Source organism: Metopolophium dirhodum, chromosome 7, assembly GCF_019925205.1.
Source record: "Metopolophium dirhodum isolate CAU chromosome 7, ASM1992520v1, whole genome shotgun sequence".
Lineage (NCBI taxonomy): Eukaryota > Metazoa > Arthropoda > Insecta > Hemiptera > Aphididae > Metopolophium > Metopolophium dirhodum.
The window spans coordinates 19,408,402-19,417,347 of record NC_083566.1 but is presented as its reverse complement, the minus strand read 5'-3'; positions in this window follow the sequence as shown (position 1 = coordinate 19,417,347).

Below are 8,946 nucleotides of genomic sequence, written 5' to 3'. Positions count from 1 at the left end.
TTGTAACCTACCGTACAGCAGAGCGACATCCACTTATCCACCTTTTTTGTATTGACTTTAAAATTGATAACTTAGTGGTGTCCTATGAATAATCATTCTTTAATAAACTAAATATTTTGAATAGTTTTTTCTAAATTTTTTTCCAAATTTTATTTTTGTTTTCTAAAATCTATTTGCCTGCGGGCGCCCACACCTCCATTCAATTTTTTTTTTTTAAGTACTGTAACTCTAGTTTTTATTGACTAGAAAATTGATAACTTGGTGCCCCATGAATAATCCTTCTTTAATGAACTTAATACTTTGAATAGTTTTTTCTAAATTTTTTTCCAAATGTTTTTTTTGTTTTCTAAAATCTATTTGCCTGCGGGCGCCAACAACTCCCTTCAATTTTTTTTTTATGATTTTAACTCTAGCCGAAATTTTTAAACATTGATAACTTGGCATACGAATAATCCTTCTTTAATGAACTAAATATTTTAAATAGTTTTTTGTTTAAGATTTGGGAAAAATATAAAATTTTATAAAAATTGAAGGGAGTTGTTGGCGCCCGGAGGCATATAGATTTTAGAAAACAAAAAAAAAAATTGGAAAAATATTTAGAAAAAACTATTCAAAATATTTAGTTCATTAAAGAATGATTCATGGGGCACCACCAAGTTATCAATTTTAAAGTCAATACAAAATATTCAACTAGAAAAAATTTTACTGTATGAATACAGTACATTACAAAAAAAAACTAAAATGCCCAGAATCTCAAACAGAAAAACTATTCAAAATATTTAGTTCATTAAAGAATTATTCAAAGGGTACCAGACAGTCAATGTTTAAAAATTTCGGCTAAAGTTAAAATCTTAAAAAAAAATTTGAAGGGAGTTGTTGGCGCCCGCAGGCAAATGACTTTTAGAAAACAAAAAAAAATTTATATAAATTATATTGTGGGAACACACATTATAAACATCAATCTAAAATCTCCAAAATCTTAAACAGAAAAATTATTCAAAATATTTAGTTCATTAAAGAATTATTCAAAGGGAACCAGACAGTCAATGTTTAAAAATTTCGGCTAAAGTTAAAATCTTAAAAAAAAATTTGAAGGGAGTTGTTGGCGCCCGCAGGCAAATAGATTTTAGAAAACAAAAAAAAAATTTGGAAAAAAATTTAGAAAAAACTATTCAAAATATTAAATTCATTAAAGAATGATTATTCATGGGGCACCACCAAGTTATCAATTTTAAAGTCAATACAAAATATTCGACTAGAGTTATATACCTAAAAAATTGAAGGAAGCAATTGGAAACTGAAGGCAAATGCATTTTAGAAAACCAAAAAAAAAATTTTAAAATGATGTAACTGTAAGAATACACATTACAAAGTACAAACTAAAATGCCCAGAATCTTAAACAAAAAACTATTTAAAATATTTAGTTCATTAAGGAAGGATTATTCGTATGCCAGGTTATCAATGTTTAAAAATTTCGGCTAAAGTTAAAATCATAAAAAAAATTGTGAAGGGAGTTGTTGGCGCCCGCAGGCAAATAAATTTTAGAAAACAAAAAAAAAATTTGGAAAAAAATTTAGAAAAAACTATTCAAAACATTTAATTCATTAAAGAATAATTATTCATGGGGCACCACCAAGTTATCAATTTTAAAGTCAATACAAACTAGAGTTACTAAAAAAAAAAAATTGAATGGAGGTGTGGGCGCCCGCAGGCATAAAGATTTTGGAAAACAAAAAAAAATTTGGAAAAAAATTTAGAAAAAACTATTAAAAATATTTTATTCATTAAAGAATAATTATTCATGGGGCACCACCAAGTTATCAATTTTATAGTCAATACAAAATATTCAACTAGAGTTGCATAACTAGAAAAAAAAAATTGAAGGAAGCAGTTGGAACTTGAAGGCAACTGCATTTAAGAAAACCGAAAAAAAAATTAGAAAAAAATTTGACTGTATGAAAACACATTACAAAAAAAAAACAATAATGCCTAGAATCTCAAACAAAAAAAAACTATTCAAAATATTTAGTACATTAAAGAATTCTTCAAAAGGTACCAGATTGTCAATTTTTAAAAAACTTGGCTAGTTAAAATCATAAAAAAAAAATTGAAGGAAGTTGTTGGCGCCCGCAGGCAAATAAATTTTAGAAAACAAAAATAAAATTTGGAAAAAATTTAGAAAAAACTATTCAAAAAATTTAGTTAATTAAAGAATGATTATATATAAAAAAAAAATTGAAGGGAGGTGTTGGCGCCTGCAAGCAAATAGATTTTAGAAAACAAAAAAAAATTGGAAAAAAATTTACAGTAGAAACACTCATAACGAAGTTCAAACTAAAATGTCCTGAAACTTAAACAGAAAAAACCATTCAAAATATTTAGTTCATTAAAGAATTATTCAAAGGGTACCAGATTGTCAACGTTTAAAAAATTTGGCTAGAGTTAAAATCGTTAAAAAAAAAATTGAAGGGAGTTGTTGGCGCCCGCAGGCAAATAGATTTCAGAAAACAAAAAAAAAATTTGGAAAAAAATTTAGAAAAAACTATTCAAAATATTAAATTCATTAAAGAATGATTATTCATAGGGCACCACCAAGTTATCAATTTTAAAGTGAATACAAAATATTCGACTAGAGTTATATACCTAAAAAATTGAAGGAAGCAATTGGAAACTGAAGGCAACTGCATTTATAAAACCAAAAAAAAATTTAGAAAACAATTTTACTGTATGAAAACACATTACAAAAAAAAAACAATAATGCCTAGAATCTCAAACAAAAAAAACTATTCAAAATATTTAGTACATTAAAGAATTCTTCAAAGGGTACCAGATTGTCAATTTTTAAAAAAATTGGCTAGTTAAAATCATAAAAAAAAAAATTGAAGGAAGTTGTTGGCGCCCGCAGGCAAATAGATTTTAGAAAACAAAAAAAAAGATTGGAAAAAAATTTAGAAAAAACTATTCAAAACATTTAATTCATTAAAGAATGATTATTCATGGGGCACCACCAAGTTATCAATTTTAAAGTCAATAAAAAATAAGAGTTACAGTACTAAAAAAAAAAAATTGAATGGAGGTGTGGGCGCCCGCAGGCAAATAGATTTTAGAAAACAAAAATAAAATTTGGAAGAAAATTTAGAAAAAACTATTCAAAATATTTAGTGCATTAAAGAATTATTCAAAGGGTACCAGACAGTCAATGTTTAAAAAATTTGTCGAGAGTTAAAATCATAAAAAAAAATGGAAGGGAGGTGTGGGCGCCCGCAGGCAAATAGATTTTAGAAAACAAAAAAAAAAATTTGGAAAAAAATTTCGTACTCCCAGGTATAGCCGGTTAATATTAAAAAATATTTATACAAAAAAATCTACTAGAGTTTAATGAATTGAAAAAAAAAATTGTTTGAGAAATCTGTGTGAAATAACACTAAACAAAAGAATATGCTGGAAGCTAAATACTGCAATACATATTAACTACAATCCAAAAACTAGGTATTGTTTACATTATAATAATACAAACAGTTATTATGATCGGAGGTGTATCACTGTAATATATGTATAGAAAATGTATAAAAACGAATGTAATTTATAAAGGATGCAAAAAAATTAAATGAGAAAAAAGTCCTGCACGGACTCTACTATTAGATTGTAATTTATGAAGGACATAAAATAATGTTTAATTTAAAATAATATTGTGTTTGGATGGGTCTACAGTCAATATTTAATTACAAACTATAAAGTCTAAATGCAAATAAAACTATAGTCAGATATCTGTCTTAGTCTTTGTAAATATGTGCGGAAAAAAATTACATTTAGTACAATGTAAAAAAATGTGGAAAGAAAACCCTGATAATTCTTTGACGGTAGGATATTAAAACACAAAACTATATATTAAATTAAAACTATTGATTTTATACATTTTCTATTTACAAAAGCTCATAAGTATTGAAAACCTTATAAAATCCTAATAAAATTATATATTTTGTTATATTTTAAAATACTTTTATAATTAGTTGTGTTAAAAAAATCATTATTTAATGTTGGCTATATTTAAGTTTTTAATAACTATACTGGTACAACTCTAGCTGACAGTCTTTAAGAACGTGTTAAAAACTATGATAATTAATTAACGTCTAATTTACTGTCCTATCCTAACCTAACCTAACATAACCAAATTAATAATATTTAAATATTTTCTTTCATTGTTATGTTTACAATATCGAATACCATTATAGTTAGTAGGAAAAGATCATCGCAAAGCTCACGACCAGTGATTGTAGTCGTCTATCATCGCACCATAGCTTCAACTAACTATAGGTTTACCTAACTAACCTTCGTATGACTTATTAGGACACTTTGAATAAAAAGATCCTGAGTTGCAGGTTGCCGAACTTGTGTTTGATTATGAAGTTGATCCTTTGATTGTTGACACCTTAATCCATGCTATGGATGAAGCCCATAGATTATAATGATATGGATAGTCCACGCCTATTTTAAATATATTTCAGGCCGCGGAAGGGAAAGCAATTCAATTGAGGCTCCTTTATATTGATAGTCGATACTCGATTTGGCCTCAATTGTTCCCCTCGAAGATCAGACCGCTGATAAGACTATTATGTCCAAACCATTACGTTATATCTTTATTATCAATGATGGAGCCATACCCAGCTCACTCGTGTAAACAATTTGAAGCACATAAAAGCGATCAACGAATCTCTATCCATCTTGTAATGAGAAAAAACAGAGTGCCCAAAACTCTAGATTTCATCATTACCAGTGCACTATCGACCGCCGCCTAGAAACACGGATTCCCCGACGGAACGCAACCGCCGCGGCCACCCGTAACTACAAATAGCGCCGGCCGACGCACGGTAATCCAAACGTGCGCCGCCCGCGGGAAAAACTGAGATTTCCTTATGAAAATAACAAATTACAAGTACAAAAAGTACATATTCATAATAAGCGCAATTCAAACTATAAGATGGATACTATCGAACACTTCAAACCTGTAGCTGCATCACAAAACACAGAAAAGTGTCACACGATATTCCAATCGGGACCGGCAAGCATTGTACTACATAAATACAGGCCGCCGACCGCCGTATCATCATCATTCTCTCCTCTGAGAAAAAGCGAATAGTGAGCCGGACGGTTATTTTAATACCGCCACGAACGGACACTAATTGCTCGATCTACATACAGCACTTGCCCCCAGACTGAATGAGCAGGACGGTATTTTAATAACGAACGGACATTCTACAGTTTGTCCCGGCATATACCCTCCACCACCGCCGCAGTGAGTCGCGAGGTATATACAGTAGAATCCGCTTAATTGGGACACATCGGGCGGTGACCTATTTGTCCCCATTATACGACTGTCCCGATTAACCGAATAACTAATAAACCGAAAATATTAAAGTGCATATATACATACATAATAACTTTATTTAAAAAAACGCTTCCACCGTTACTGAGCGCCGCCGCTGTTTTATGTTCACGCCTTCTCCCCCCCCATGTTTTATGTGATCCTTTATTAAACTATTTTATCTGTACACTCGTAAGAGTATAATTAATTAATTCAAAAGCAATACTGTACAACAAATTATTAAAATTGTGTCTGTATGAAAAATAATAAGTTTTTGAGAATAAACGCAATAACAATTCAACCATAAACACCCTGCGTTTAATTTTCATTACAATCTCCGCCTTCATATTCTCTATGCAAAAAGTAAATTTAAGACAAATTTGTAAATCAATGCACAGTCTCTCTATTGTACTAATATTTGTGATTTCATTAATTTTCAGTATTTTGTATAATTAGATTGGGAAAACATAAGACAATAACATTTACAGAAGACTATGACTAACACAATCATACTTTGATAAAAGTATATGATATAAGTACCTTCTATATTCGAATTAATCTTTTTTTTTCCCGGTACTTTATTGATGGACGGCACTTAAACAACGGTCCCTCAACCTACTGAGGCAATCTTGATATAATATAATATGTTATGATATTTATGGACGACACTTGCACCATGGTCCCTCGATATAGTAATGTGGCGACCCGGCACATCTCTTTTAGATAAATGATTAAATACTTAATCAAGTCTTCCAATTTACTAAACATTTATGTTTTGTAGATAATTTGAAGAAAAATTTAAAATTGAAGAGAGACTGTGAATTAACAAAATTTGTGGTATGAAATGTTTATTTTAAAACCTGTTATAATGTATTATATTGAACTTAAGTTATTTTTTTATAATGTACTATAGTAAACATTTGATCATTTATTACAATATACGTATATTATACATAGATTTCAAGTATGATTTTTTAAATTTTTTTTTTTGATAATTACCTACCTACTACAATACAAGACACTTTATTTTTATATTTTGAAGCAATATATGTTTTGGATTATTTAGAACTATATAAACTAAATTTCAGGCCCATAGTTTAGTATTTAAAGTTTGTATGATCAAAGTCGTGGAACCAAATTTTATCAGACTCTACTAGAATGTTGTAGTTAAATTAAACTATAATAAGTATGTGGAATAACAGTACCTAACCTTCTATTATAATTTGTTATGAATATAATATTTTAAGTAATAACTCAAATTTAACACTTTTACGGTACTTAATACATTTTCCTAATATTTTACCAGAAATTATGGAGCTAAAAATATAGAAATACCTATATTACGTCACGGTCCATAGTTGATAGTTTTGTTTCATTTATAATAATAATGCTTTTTAATATACTTTTTCATAAATTAATATTTATTACAGTTGGCTTTTATGATTTGTTTGAACTATTAGTACCTACGTATTTTTTTGGGGAGATCCCTATTATTACAACACCGTTACCAATATGCGTTTTTTTTCTGGTTAGTTAATATAATTGCATGTTTTCATGATTTCTTCGTATTTATGCTTATTTTCTTAAAATGTTTTTATATTTTCGGTTCATCCTTTACCTACCTACATACCTACCTACCAAGTGTGTAAATAAAGAATTTTTTGTGCAAACCAATTTGAATTATTATTTATTAATTTAAAAAAATTTTAATAAAAACGTTTTCATTCAGTATTTTTTTGAATATTTTATTATTTTGAATATTTTTGAATATTTCAGTGCATATATTTGCCTGTTTTTAGTGCATACATGCAGGCAAATATTTAACACTTTTTCATTGCATTAAATTCACAGTCCTGCTAATAACTTTTGTCCAATCATAATCAGTGTTGAGACTTATCTAGATAAATATATTAATTATCTATTATCTTATCTAGATAAAAATCTAAATGTTATCTATTTATCTATCTTAGATCAAAACTCCAGTTATGTACTGTAATTTATCTAGATATGTTTTTTTATGTTTTAGAAATTATTTTCATTATTTTTATTATTACCTATATTTAGGTTTCTGGTAATATTTACTATTATAGTTTGTGTCGTCGCGTTTGTGATCGACGACGATCGGACGATAACAATTTCTGTTAATTAATTATTATTATTATTATTATTACTAGATGATCATTTAAGTACCTACATAACCATATAACTGAGAAAGAAATAACAATATAAAGTACCTAGTGAAGGAGCCCGCATCAATCCCGCATAACGAACTGTATACATATATATTACTACTTTGATTCTTTACTCGCTCACTCTACCTATGTCGTACCCCTGACCTCTCTCTACGCGCTGTCACTAGTTAATAGTTTATAGGAATATGGTCTATGATATATTATTTATTACTCTATAGTCAATAGTCTATACTATAAAGACACATTCGTAGTTCGTACCACGAAATTCCAAATGCTGGCAGATATGTGGGTAATTAAAATAAATTAAATGATGTCAGGTCGAAACGTGGAAAGTCTAAACTCCCTAGAAATTATAAATGACTAAAAATAATTATTTCGTTGAAAATAAATCCCTGAATTACGTAACATTACATGGGTTCAAGTGTACAACACATGCTGCTCCAAGCGGAAGATTTAGTGTAGTTTGTTTTTAATTATCAGTTAGTTATTGCGGCGAAGTGTGAAATATAAAATAATAGCTGATCATTTATATTTTTTGTATTGGTCATTTCATAAAATATAAATATCGCCTTGAAGATAAAAATCTTGAGATGCTTCTTTGCTGCAAATGTTTAATGCAACAAGAATAATTTTAATTTCTTATAAAGGGTATATTATGTTATAAGAATTTTAATGTATGGCAAAAGATAATTTATAAAAACAAAATATTATTTAATATTTTTTGATAAGTGCCTAATATTATGTTTTTCTTGAAATATAGTGTCACGAATAATTATTCATTTATAAGACATGTTACTGTCCATTGAGCATATTATTATTATTATTATTATTTTTATTTTATTATTATTTAATATTAATTGTATTGTTATTACTTTGAGCAATGAATGTTACAACTCAAATAAAAAACTATAAAAAGTAATATAGTAATTTGTTAAAAAGTGTAAAATTTACTTATTTTAAAATAAAAAGCATATTATTATTATTATTTTATCATTATATTATATTAATTGTATTGTTATTGCTTTGAGCAATGAATTGTTACAACTCAAATAAAAAACTATAAAAAGTAATATAGTAATTTGTTAAAAAGTGTACCTTAAACAAATTCAAAATGTTCTTTACATGATAAGATTGATGCATCTTATTAGTTATTAATCTTAAACAATTTAAATTTAAAAATATTGTTTTTAAAAATTTATCTGCTTTTTATCTAGATAAATTCTGATTATCTTTTATCTAATAAATAGATAATTTTAGTAAGGCTTATTTTAATCTTTATCTAGATAGATTTTTGGTCTATTATCTTTATCTTTATCTAGATGACAAACTATTTATCTGGTCTCAACACTGATCATAATACCTACCACAATTAATGTTAAATGTCAAATTGT